The sequence below is a fragment of the Zingiber officinale genome, chromosome 9B, assembly GCF_018446385.1.
Source record: "Zingiber officinale cultivar Zhangliang chromosome 9B, Zo_v1.1, whole genome shotgun sequence".
Lineage (NCBI taxonomy): Eukaryota > Viridiplantae > Streptophyta > Magnoliopsida > Zingiberales > Zingiberaceae > Zingiber > Zingiber officinale.
In genome coordinates this window covers 78,954,922-78,969,331 of record NC_056003.1, presented here as the reverse complement: position 1 = coordinate 78,969,331, position 14,410 = coordinate 78,954,922, and positions in this window count along the sequence as shown.

The following is a 14,410-nucleotide window of genomic DNA, read 5'->3' as shown; positions in this document are numbered from 1 at the left end:
CTCAGTGTGCTACTGAGTGTTTCCTGATCGGTCTACAGACCGATCAGATTACACTCAGTGTGCTACTGAGTGTTTCCTGATCGGTCACCAGACCGATCAGAAAATTGAGTTTCACTAGATCGGTTTGTGGACCGATCAGTCATCCAAAGTATCACTGGATCGGTCTGTTGACCGATCCAACGCCTATGTGATACTAGGATTGGTCTGAGAACGAGCTCCCGAGCCCTCTCTGACCTAATCCGGTCCAGAGAACGAGCTCCCGAGCCCTCTCTGACCTAGTCCGGAGAACGAGCTGCCGAGCCCTCTCCGACTTCGTCTGGTCCAGAGAACGAGCTACCGAGCCCTCTCTGACCTAGTCCGGAGAACGAGCTACCGAGCCCTCTCCGACTTCGTCCGGTCCAGAGAACGAGCTACCGAGCCCTCTCTGACCTGGTCCGCAGAACGAGCTACCGAGCCCTCTCCGACCTAGTCCGAAGAACAAGCTACTGAGCCCTCTCCGACTTCGCGTGCCAAGTTTCCAACTTGGTCTTTTTCCTTCCACATGATCAACCTTGATCAGTAATCAATCCGAGTTCAATTAACATCTGATACAAACTTAAATCAGTGTCAACATCAAAACAACAGCCAGGTCAGACTGTATCAACAGTTACCTCCTTTAGAAGCGCTTTGATTCGAATCTTGGACTTAGCTACTTTATGTATTAAATAATTAATTATGCAATATAACCTATTTTGACTTACAGAGGGGTTTGGCCCTTCGGAAACGGATGCGGATCCGTGGCTTCTCTCGGACTCGGCTTCTGATTCGTCCTCGTTTCCTGATTCGTTGGTGTAGTCCTGGGCTGTTAATGCGAGAAAGTTAGTCTGCTCTAGTTCTTCGTCGTCACATTCCTCGGAAGAAGACTCGTCCCATGTTGCCTTCAGTGCTTTCTTCGTCTTGCTTGTTCCTGTAAATAACGCAACACCTTCCTCTGCCGGACTAGTATTAGTCTGCTCACATAATTTATTTATTAAAACATGCTTACCAATTTTTGTATCAGGAATGCCTTCGTGTAACTCAATCAGATTCTCCCACAGCTCCTTGGCACTTGAGAATGGCCCGGCGCGATTCAGTTCCTTATTCGTTAAGCCACACTGAAATGTAAATGTTGCTTTTGCGTTTGCTTCTACCTTTTTGATAAGGTTCACGTTCCAGTTCTCGTACGGTAGTGGCTTGCCGGCGCCGTTAGTTGGAAGTTGAAGCCCGGTTTTGACGATCATCCAGACTTCAAAGTGAGTCTGGAGATACGCCTCCATCCGACCCTTCCAATCTCCAAAATTATCTCCGGAGAAGAGCGGTGGGCGAGCAGTGTTGTAGCCTTCTTGATGGGTCATCTTAGAAAGACAATCTCGCAAAATAAACACAATAAAACTTGTTCCAAGACTTAGTCTTGGATTAGTAATGCGGGAGAGAGATATAAAATAGTAATTCAGGAATTTTGAGAAAAAAATGATAAAATATTATTAAAATATTATTAAAAAAATATTACTACAAATTTTTGAAAATGCAATATTTTGTTAATTCCAACCAATGGTGAAAAGATGAAAATTAATTTTTCAAAAATAGTTTTGGAGGGAAAAAATGAAAGGCGTATAAATTTTTAACCTATATAAACGACAAAGCCACGAAAAATGCTTGAATGGTGGTTGCACCAATTCAAAGCGACCCCGCTCTGATACCAATTGATGGATCGAAAGCGCTAGAGTGGGGGGGGGTGAATAGCGCTCGTGGCTATTTTAACGATTTTAAAACACAGAGTAGAAATGCAGCGGAAAGTAAAAGCAAACACAACAGACGCAGATGTTTTACTTCGTTCGGAGCCTATGGCGACTCCTACTCGAAGGCCCGCGGTCCTTGACCGCTTTCGGTGGGCAACAACTATAATATCGAAAAGATTACAATTTGAATTACAATTAATGCAATAAGTAAACTAATACCGACAACAAAAGATCGAAGAGTCTGAGCTTCGGGTCGTCGACGTCGAGTAGTAGCACTTCAAGGTCGTCTCGTTGGCAGCACTTCACAAAAGAAAGCTTAGAATTCGTTGTAGTTAAAGCTGCACATCAACCCTCCTTTTATATGAGGTTCCGGGCGCCTGGGGCCTTTCCGGGCGCCTGGAATGTGACGTGGCCAACCAACCAGGTTGCTCCACGTTGCGAAGTCGCGCAGGGGATAAATGTTAGTCCCGGGCGCCTGGACCTGTTCCGGGCGCCCGGATCCATCCCGGGTGCCCGGACCTCCTTTTTCCAGGAGCCGCTTCTCCTGTAAAACAACGTTAGTCCGAGCAATTGCATACCCTGCAAGACAGTGTTAGAATCTGATAAATCATAGTAAAGAAGAACTGACAGTCTTCGGACTGTCAGAGTCTGACTTCGGATTTCCAACCGGAAACCCTAGGTCAACCCGACGCCTACTGTTCCCTCTACGGGGAACGCGTCCTCACCTACTCCCCTCAGGAGAGATTACCTGATGCCAGTTCGGTCCTCCAGACCGACTGGACTTTCCGCCTAGGGTTACCACCCCCTAGGACCTAGGGTTACCGCCCCTAGGGGTTTTCTCCACCTAGGGTTGCCACCCCCTAGGACCTAAGGTTGCCGCCCCTTAGGGTTTTCCCTCACCTAGGGTTACCGCCTCCTAGGACCTAAGGTTACCACCCCTTAGGATTTTCCCTCACCTAGGGTTACCGCCCCCTAGGACCTAAGGTTACCACCCCTTAGGATTTTCCCTCACCTAGGGTTACCGTCCCCTAGGACCTAAGGTTACCACCCGTTAGGATTTTCCCTTTGCCTAACCGCAGCTAGGACTTTCCTGAAACACTTATTCAACATGTTAGATCACCACAAACCTTAACTTTGAATCCTTTGTCATTATCAAAACTCAGGTTCGATCGTCGGATGCTTCCCGCACCAACAGAAGCACTCTTAACAGTATATACGACTGACTTGAACGATTGGTCAAAACACATTCAGCAGAAGGTGTTCTAAATAGAAAATATGATCGACATAAACGACCGGTCAAGACATATTAAATAGGATGTATTCTTAATAGGATATACGGTTGGCTTGATTGATCGACCGAGATATATTCAGCAGGATGAATTATTAACAGTATATATGACCAGCTTGAACGACCGACCGAGATATATTTAGCAGGAGTTATTGTTAAATAGTATATATGACCAGCTTGAACAATTGGTCGAGGCATACTTGATAGAATATTTGGCAAGAAATATCTTCTAGAAGCTTCTTCAATTATAATGACGAGTTTCCATTATAAATACAGGTCATAAACGAAAAAACAGGTACATCTGAGGTATAAAAAAGATTCCTTAAAAGATTATTGCATGAAGTATAGAGAATGACTTCATCTCCTAACAAACGCTAACGAACCGGGGACCACCTCACGACTACGGAGGTCACGTGAGATGGTATAAAAAGGGGGATCTTCTCCGTTGGTGAGGTATGTAACACCCACTAAGTTTTTAAGATAAATATGAGAATGATGAATTTGCCTTAGAAAAATATTAGTAGAATGTTGAACCAAAAAGAAATAAAAAGAAATAAAAATAGGGAGTGGTCAAGGATTGAACCATGAATCTCTCATGATGTAAATGATAGGATTAATGGGTAATAACCAATTGGGATAGGAATAATATATTGATATCAAAGGAGGGAAAATCATGATAAGGATGAGAGTAAAAGCTAGCCAAAAGAAAGCAAGAAAAGAGCAAGAGAAAGGCAACTTGCCTTCCTTCTTTTCTCTCCCTCTTCCTCTTCTTTGCCGTGACTTAAAGAGGGGAATTAAGGGGATTCATTCCCCCTTGTTTTATCATGAATGATGAGAACAAATAAATAAATAAAATAAATATAAAAATGAAAAAAAGGGCTAAGGGAGAAGGAAAGCAAAAACCAATTTTGCTACCTCTTCCCCCTTAACATAAAAGGGAGCATGTGAAGAGAAGATTTGATTTTTCACTCATTTCTCTCATTCTCCCTTCTACATCACTGAGAATCTCAGCCCCCTCTCCTCCATTTTCGGCCCCCAAAACAAAGTTCCTCCTAGGATACAAGTAAGGCTACCAAGGGAAAACAAAGGAGGAGAACAAGAAGAAGAAACCCTTTCTTCCATCACCACACTTTAGAACCACAAGCGAAAAGGATGTAAGTATCCCCTCACCTGTGGTACAAGTAGTTTTGATGTGTTTTTGGATTTTATGAGGATTTTAAAACCTAGAACAAAGTTGTGAAAAATTCGGCCAAAGGAAGGACTTGTGATCCTAGGAATGTTTAAAATAAGCCTTGATTCATGATAATTTTTCTATGCTTTGTAAGAAGGTTTTCTCTCATATTTTTATATATATGTGATGCTGGATTAGAGATGTATCTAACCCTAGAGTTTTGGCCGAAAAGGTTTTATAAGGGCTAGGGAATTTATTTGTTTACCTAACTTGCACAAAACCCTCTAAATAAATGGTTATGGAGCCATTATTGTTTTCATACTTGAAGGTTACTTGGAACCAAAAGTATCCCACACGCAAGTTTCGGCCAAGGAAGGGTTTAGGGTTAGGAATACTTTGGATTTAAACTCACCATGTTTATATGATAGAATATAGAGTTTCTTAAAGAAGTTGCATGCTTGTATGTGGATAGAAACTCATGAACACCACTCTTAATGTTTCGGCCATGGTAAGGTGGATGGCTTAGAATATCTTAAAAAGATTTTTAACATGCTCAAAACCCCCATGATAATAAGATATGAAAGTTGTTTAATGCTCCCATGCTTAATTAGAGTATAGGAAAATTGGTTGCATAATATATGATAATTATGACCACAAGGGTCCTAGCTTGTTGTGAACCAAACTTATATGTATAGTTCTTTGATATTTTTGCCATAAAACTTGTTTAGGTTTTCCATACTTTAGGCCACCTAAAACCTAGTTTAAAGACTTGAAGGTTTCGGCCAAACATATGCTATGAGATAAAGAAAGGAAAAACCTAGGAAACCTAAGACACAATTTAAATGTATGCTTATAGTGCTTGACTTTTATACATGTTATGAAATGTGTTATGACTTGCTATGCTTTTATGCCATCTGAACAAATTTTATGCTTGATGAGGTTCGGCCATGTAGGGTTTAAAGACCTAGAAACCCTAAAATTTAGACCTCATGTGTTAAAGATGCTTCTTATGAAATTGAGATAACATGTTGATTGTGTTCACATGCTTATATATTTAACTATGATTCAAATGGACACCTTAAGGTCTCGTCCATGAAGGGATACACGCCCTAGAAACCCTAGAACTTACATTAAACATGCTCATGTCACTCTCCATGAAATATGAAATGTAGAAAGCTAAAATTCACATGCTATATGTTGTTAGTGACTTAAATTGATGCTAAGGGAAGTTTTGGCCATGATCACTTATATGATGCCATTTATGAATTTATACATGATGTTAGAGTAAGTTCACATGCTTGTATGCTTGCTTGAAAACCTAAATGAGTACTTGTAAGTTTCAGCCAAGACATAAATTAAGGGCTTAAAGAATTTAGGAACTAACTCAATGGTGCTTACCATATTCCTTGAAATGAATGCTATAAATATGGTTAAGGTTTCCATGCTTTATGTCCTTTAGAACCTTGTTTCACACTTGTTAAGATTCGGCCAAATGAGGTTTAAGGACTTGGAGAACTTAGAGTCCAAGTAAACCTTGTTTATGATACTTCCTATGAAAATGATATGTGAATGAATTAGGTTCTACATGCTTGGATGTGTTTAAAACCTAAATGGGCACCTAAGAGGGTTTCGGCCATGATAAGAACTCAAAGGATTAGGAAGCTTAGTACCCAAATTATGTTGGGTTCTTCGGGCCGCGAAAACCGCTTTTTCGCGTCGCGGAAACCCCGAGTCACCCAAAGCCATGGATCTCGTGCAAAGATTCGTAAACAAAACTTTTTCGAAAAACCTTTTTCTTGTACGAGTTTGTAAAAACTTTAGATCTACACTAAAGTTAAGATCATTACCCTTGTAGCGAAGCCCTTCGCGTTCCCGCTCGTCCAAGGTGCCGGATCTCTAGACCGTCAAGTGTACGGTCCTCTAGAAGTATCCACATTTAACAATCCTTGATGGAGAAGACCAAACAAAGGTGTGCTAGCACCTTGTCTTGTTCGGCCAAGAGAGGAGGAGAGGGAGAAGAGAGAGCTCTAGAGGAAGAAGATGACTTAATCACACTTGAATGAAAAATGAATATTTTCATTCCCACTAGAGTGGCCGGCCACATCTTGGAGGTGTAACTCCCCACATTAATTCCAAATAATGTGGAGACCATTAAGAGTTGTAACCCCCATGAGGTGGCACTCTAGGATGATGTGGATCAACACTATTGGTGTTGGTTGCTACTCGGAAAACCTAGAGGTTCCACTGTACAAAAATTTTGTACAAAGGTCTGAACCTTTTCCTAGCTACCATGTGTTCTTTTAAATTAAATTTTGGATCGCCTGCGGAACTTAACACGTTTGATCCAAAACTTAATCTATTTGTTCTTTTAGGTTTTGACTTGGATCTCCTGCGGAACTTAACACGTTCGACCCAAATCACCTTAAGTTATTAATTCCATTAAATATTAATTTCCATATTGGTTCCCAGTACTGACGTGGCGAGGCACACGGCCTTCTTGGATATGGGAGCAACCACCACCGACTAGACAAAACCTTTTATAGAAATCTAATATTTAATTTCCTAAAATAACTTTAGGTTAACCAAAAAGAACAATCAAATCACAAGGAAAAGAAAAAAACAAAAGAACACAACATCGAAAAATATATTCGAAATTATAGAACGTAAGCCTCTTGTATTTGCCATTATTTCCATAAATAACTAGCATGATGCGGAAAGAAAAATTACTAGTTATACCTTGTAGAAAAACCTCTTGATCTTCTACCGTATTCCTCTTCTAATCTCGGACATTGTGTGGGCAATGATCTTCCGAGACGAGAACCACCTAGCACCTTCTTCTTCTTCCTTCAAGTTTCGGCCAAGCAAAAACTTCCAAAGGATGAAGAACTTTTTCCACCAATCAAGCTCCGAGGGATGCAAACTTTCTCTCCTTCTTCTCCAAGCTAGAATCCGGCAACCAATTAAAACTCCAAGAGCATGAAGAGGTTCGGCCACAAGATGGAGAAGAAAAGAAAGGGAAGGGCCGGCCACACCTAGGAAGAAAAGAGAGGAAGAAAAAGAATAGAGTTGTTCCCTTGAAGGCACCTCTACCCCTTCTTTTATAATCCTTGGTCTCGGCAAATAAGGAAATTTAATTAAAAAATTTCCTTAATTCTTTTGCCATATAAAGAAAAATTATTTTAATTAAAACAATTTTTCTTCTTTAAAAAACAATGGCCGGCCACTTTAAAAAAAACAAAACAAGGAGAGTTTTAATTAATTAAAACTTCCTAATTTGTCTCCAGAAATTTTATAAAAACTTTCTCCAATAATTTTTATCCCTTTTATGATTGGTTTATAAAAATAAATTTCTATAATTTTAATTTTTCAACATGTGAATAATTTATAAAGAAGAGAAATAAAATATCCTTTCCAATCTACAAATAAGGAAAGAGATTTAATCTCTTTCTTTAATCTTTTGTAGAGACTTATAAAAGAGATAATTTAATTTTTAATCTCTTCAATAAATTATATCTTTCACATAAGAATATTTTAAAATTAAAATTCCTTTTAAATTAAATAGGGCCGGCCACCTAAGCTTGGGTTCAAGCTAGGGCCGGCCACCCATGAACCAATGGTTTGGCCGGCCCTAGCTTGATCCACAAGCTAGCTTGGCCGGCCCCTATAACATGGGTATGAAGGTGAGTATAGGTGGGTATAGTACTCTATAAATAAGAGGCTACGATAGGGACCGAGAGGAGGAATTGGTTTTGGTCTCCCGATAAAATTAAGCATCCCGTGTTCGCCCCAAACGCACAACTTAATTTTATCAATAATAATTCATTCCACTAGAGAACTATTATTGAACTACCGTACCAATCCCAAATTACATTTTGGGCTCCTTCTTATTATGAGTATGTTAGTCTCCCTGTGTTTAAGATATCAAATGTCCACTAATTAAGTAAGTCACTGACAACTAACTTAATTAATATCTAGCTCCAAGAGTAGTACCACTCAACTTCATCATCATGTCGGACTAAGTCCACCTGCAGGGTTTAACATGACAATCCTTATGAGTTCCTCTTGGGGGCATTCTCAACCTAGATTACTAGGACACAGTTTCCTTCTATAATCAACAACACACACTATAAGTGATATCATTTCCCAACTTATCGGGTTTATTGATTCATCGAACTAAATCTCACCCATTGATAAATTAAAGAAATAAATATCAAATATATGTGCTTGTTATTATATTAGGATTAAGAGCACACACTTCCATAATAACTGAGGTATTTATTCCTTCATAAAGTCAGTATAAAAGGAACGACCTAAAATGGTCCTACTCAATACACTCTAAGTGTACTAGTCTAATTATATAGTTAAGATAAACTAATACCTAATTACACTACGACCTTCCAATGGTTTGTTCCTTTCCATTATGGTCGTGAGTTACTGTTTATAATTTATAAGGTACTGATAACATGATCCTCTGTGTGTGACACCACACACCATGTTATATACAATATAAATTAATTGAACAACTACATTTATCATAAATGTAGACATTTGACCAATGTGATTCTTATTTCTAGATAAATGTTTATACCAAAAGCTAGGCTTTTAGTATACAGTCTAACAATCTCCCACTTATACTAAAAGACTAAGCTGCCATATCTGTTGCCATACATCTGATTCCTGACCCTTCAACATGCCCATCAAAAGCTCTTGCCTTAAGGACATCAGTGGAAGGATCAATAGGTCATCACCTGATGCAATCTAGGCGGCAACAACTTCTCCTCGTTTATATAATTTCTCTTATTGGGTGATACTTGCGCTCTATTGTGTTTATTGCCTTATAGACTTATGGTTTCTTCAAGTTTGCTACTGCACCAACATTATTACAATAAATTGTAATAATCTTTGGACAAACTAGAAATCATATCTAAGTCAATCTTGAGGTTATTGAGTCATACCGCTTTTAATGGCTACCTCAGAGGCTTGCCATATACTAAGTTTCTATGGTGGAGTCCAGAAAAACACCTATACTTATCACTCTTCCATAGTTATGACTTTACCTCCTAAAATAAACACAAAACCCCGAGGTTGACTTATTATTGTCCCTATCCGATTGGAAGTCAAAATCCATGCAACCCACAAGGACCAAATTAACTGCCTTGTAAGCTAGCATATAATCTCTAGTACCTCTAAGGTACTTCAATATATGCTTTACTGCAATCCAATGTCCTTGTCCAGGGTTACTTTGATATCTGCTAACTATGCCCTTGGCAAAACAGATTTCTTATCTCGTACATAGCATACATTAGGCTTCCGACAGCCGAAGCATAAAGAACTGCCTTTATTTCCTTTATCTCCTTTGATGTTTATAGACACATATCTTTAGATAAAGTTACCCCATCCTGAAAAGGTAAGAAACCTTTCTTGGAGTTTTGCATGCTTAAAACGAGCAAGGATTTTTCTGATATATGAAGCTTGGGATAAGTAAAATATTCTTTTCTTGCGATCACTTATTCCTTTGATCTTAAGAATATATACATTCTCCCAAGTCCTTTATATCGAATTGTTTGAACAACCATACCCTTACTTCTGACAACATTTTGATATTGTTTCCAACTACCAAAAATGTTATCTACGTATAGTACAAAAAAAATATCACCACGCTTTCATCACACCTTTTGTATACACAAGACTTATCCGGTTACTAAATCCATAGATCTGGATTACTTTGATAAACCGGATGTTCCAAGACCTTGAAGCTTTACCTCAGTCCATAGAATGATTGAGCTTGCACACAAGATGCTCTTAGCCCTTTGCAATGAACCCTTCTGGTTGCTTTATTTGGATGCTTTCTTCAAGAATTCTATTAAGGAATGCTGTCTTGACATCCACTTGCCAAATAGATAAAAGAATCCGGATAGACTTAAGCATGGCTACCAGTGAAAAAGTTTCCTTTTTCATCAAGCCTTGCTTTGAAAGTTACTACCTTCCTGTCTATCCCTCTTTCCCTATTATAGACCTTTTTACACCCAACGGCTTTTACACCTTTTGGTGATTCTACAAGCTTCAAGATTTTATTAGAATACATATATTCTAATTCTGTTATTCATTACTCTTTTCCAAGATATTGCATCTTTATCTTGGAGTGCTTCGTCATATGTCCGGAGATCAGGTTCATGTCCTCCAGGGATCGAGTCCAAAAACTCTCCCAAAACATGAATCTTTTTAGGTTGCTAACAACCCTCCCACTACGTCAAGGCACTTTCTGCAATTGTGTATCATTTGTGATACGTGTTGCAGTTTCCTTGTGGTATCTCATCTTGTACAATTGGTACTAGATTAGACATGTCTTTTATTATTTTCTTAAGAACAAATTTTCTTATGGGCACGTGGTTTATTACAAAGTCCTTTTCTAAAAATCGGTCATTGATGCTAACAATGTTCTTCTGATTTTTAAGACTATAAACCTACTTTCATTTCTCTAGGATAACCCACAAACAAGTGAATTCCTGTCCAACTTATCATTGTCTCTCTTCAGCATATGTGCTAGACTACCCGAATCCGAATATGCTTCGAAATAGGCTTACGCCTATTCAGCAATTCTATATGAGTAGAGAGTTCTGACTTTGGAAGGTACTATATTCATTTCCGTTTCCAGAGTATATCCTAAAAATGATTTTGGTAATATTCTAAATAACTCATCAATCTACTTATTTCCATAAAGTCCTATACCTTCCTTTTTCTATACCATTCTGTTGGGGTGTACCAGGTGCAGTTAGTTGGAATTGAATCCCTACTTCTGATAAGTGACTCCTAAATTCTCCCAAGAGGTACTTGCCACTATGTTCTAACCATAGTGACTTTTACTTTAACATTTCTCCGCATCAGCCTTGTACTATTTGAACTAATCAAAGTACTTAGTCTTGCGGTACATTAAGTAAATTTATTTGTATCTTGAATAGTTGTCTATAAAATAGACAAAATATTCAATACTACCTCTTGTCTGGATAGTCATAGGATCACACAAATCAGAATGAACCAATTTCAATATATCTTTGACTCCATACCCCTTAAACTTAAAAGCTTCTTGGTTATTTTTTCTTCCAAGTAATACTCACAGGTTGGAAAGATTTCCACTACCAATGAACCCAAAAGTTCATCAGCTACCAATGAATCCTACTCAAGTTAATATAACCTAGCCTTAGATGCCAAAGATATTAATGGTTCATTTCTGAAGGTTGCTTTCTCTTAAAATTAGAAGATGTGTTACTAATTTCCATTTGTTGCATCGTGGGAGTTATTGGATTTATAAATTGCCAACCAACGTACCAGAACAGATAACTTTCCTCTTTTTCTTAATAACAACTTTGTTATTAAAAGAGGCAGAATATCAAGTTCTTTGAATAGTTTAGAAACTGAAAACTAGTTCTTTCTAAACTTGGTGCATAAAGATAATTACTAAAAAATCCATGTTTTATTCTTATCAAAAGATAAACATCTCCCACTGCAACAGCTACCATTTTTACAGTAGTGCCCATGTGGACGGTGTTTTAATTTTCATTTAGTTGTCGGATTTCCTGGAACCCTGCAATGAATTGCGGACATGATTGATGGCATCTGTATCTACACTCCAGGTTCTGGTAGATAACACCACTAAACATGTTTCAACTAATGAATTAAATACACCTATATTGTTCTTAGTTCTAAGAAGATAGTCTACCTTAATGTCCAAGTCCTATTTCTAATCATTACAATTGGGACTACTAAGTCTTTTCTATAGTATAACAACTAGGGGATTGACAAACATTTTAAATCCTAAGAATCACAAAAATATTTGGTCAAGATCAATTCTTTAAAATCCCCATGAATTTTGTATGCCACGATAGTGTGGACGTATACAAAATCAAAGAGGAGATTTTATCCATTAATTTTATTATCTTGTCAACTTTACTTTATGACGAATAAAATTAATAGTTGATCTGTCTTTGATAAAATATTTGGTCAAAACTTTTTGAATTTAAAATAAAATATTGATTCCTCAAACAATATTATTTAAATTCACCAACACCTCAAACACCGTGAATTTTGCATGCCACGTTAGTGTGGACGTATACAAATTCAACATTTGTAAAAGGAGGGTTTTACCCATTAACTATCTTGTCAACGTATCTTTATGACAAATAAAATTATCTCAAACACCGTTAATTTTGTATGCCACGTTAGTGTGGACGTATACAAAATAAATCATTTGTAAGAGGGGTTTTAACCCTTTAATTTTATTATCTTGTCAACCTAGTTTTATGACAAATTAATAGTTGGTTTCATTTGGTCACACAAATAATAGCAGTGACTCCGATGGGGAGGATACTATTAGATGTGTCTAAGTGTATACCATTACTTGACACTAAGTCCATTAATAAGATTATGCCCTTCCGGTTGGGAAGATCACACGCTCTTAATTAACTTCCTATAGTCATCCAAAATGGAAGTACATTCTAGTGATCCACAAACAATCTCATCCGTTATGGAGGAAGGCACTTAGAGCCAACGCAAAGCTTGTTTGCATCACTTACAAACCAAGAATGGAGACCATGGGATTTATTTAAAAATCCCTCTCCCACTTAGTTATTTATAAACGAGGAATTTTAACTATGCTAGCCTACTAGTCATGTATACTAACATGCACACACAGCACAATATAAAAGCAATAAATAGAAAATCTAATTTTCAACTATTATGACTTTTATCTCTAGTTGTCCTCCGTGTGTTGTCATCCCAAGCTGCTGCCATATTTGGCCACTGCCACCGGGTCTAGCTGTCGCATCCATCTTGCTCCTAGTTCCGCTGCGCCTCTGGTCCTTAGAAGGTTCCACGCTTTGCAAGATTCGATCCGCGACATAAATAGAATTTTACATTTTTATCCTATATTCCATAAAAGGAATGTACATGTATCTAGATCAAAATTAAAATCCTAATAAAACTAAATACAGCTCCTTCTATATTTTAATACAATCATGCACACACAGATAAATGCCCTTGACATGTCCAAGGGTCCAATCACACACATAATAACTAAAAGCCATAATAGTTGGATCCTGCATCCACAAATTAGCACATCCTACTATTAACCTGCCTAAATTATGTATGACATGTGCATAATTAAACTAATACCAAATACACAGAGGCAAAACCCTAGCTCTGATACCAATTGTTGGTTGCTACTCGAAAAACCTAGAGGTTCCACTGTACAAAAATTTTGTACAAAGGTTTGAACCTTTTCCTAGCTACCATGTGTTCTTTTAAATTAAATTTTGGATCGCCTGCGGAACTTAACACGTTTGATCCAAAACTTAATCTATTTGTTCTTTTAGGTTTTGACTTGGATCTCCTGCAGAACTTAACACGTTCGACCTAAATCACCTTAAGTTATTAATTTCATTAAATATTAATTTCCATAATTGGTTCCCAGTACTGACGTGGCGAGGCACACGGCCTTCTTGGATATGGGAGCAACCACCACCGACTAGACAAAACCTTTTATAGAAATCTAATATTTAATTTCCTAAAATAACTTTAGGTTAACCAAAAAGAACAATCAAATCACAAGGAAAAGAAAAAAACAAAAGAACACAACATCGAAAAACATATTCGAAATTCTAGAACGTAAGCCTCTTGTATTTGGTATTATTTCCATAAATAACTAGCATGATGCGGAAAGAAAAATTACTAGTTATACCTTGTAGAAAAACCTCTTGATCTTCTACCGTATTCCTCTTCTAATCTCGGACATTGTGTGGACAATGATCTTCCGAGACGAGAACCACCTAGCACCTTCTTCTTCTTCCTTCAAGTTTCGGCCAAGCAAAAACTTCCAAAGGATAAAGAACTTTTTCCACCAATCAAGCTCCAAGGGATGCAAACTTTCTCTCCTTCTTCTCCAAGCTAGAATCCGGCCACCAATTAAAACTCCAAGAGCATGAAGAGGTTCGGCCACATGATGGAGAAGAAAGAAAGGGAAGGGCCGGCCACACCTAGGAAGAAAAGAGAGGAAGAAAAAGAATAGAGTTGTTCCCTTGAAGGCACCTCTACCCCCACTTTTATAATCCTTGGTCTCGGCAAATAAGGAAATTTAATTAAAAAATTTCCTTAATTATTTTGCCATGTAAAGAAAAATTATTTTAATTAAAACAATTTTTC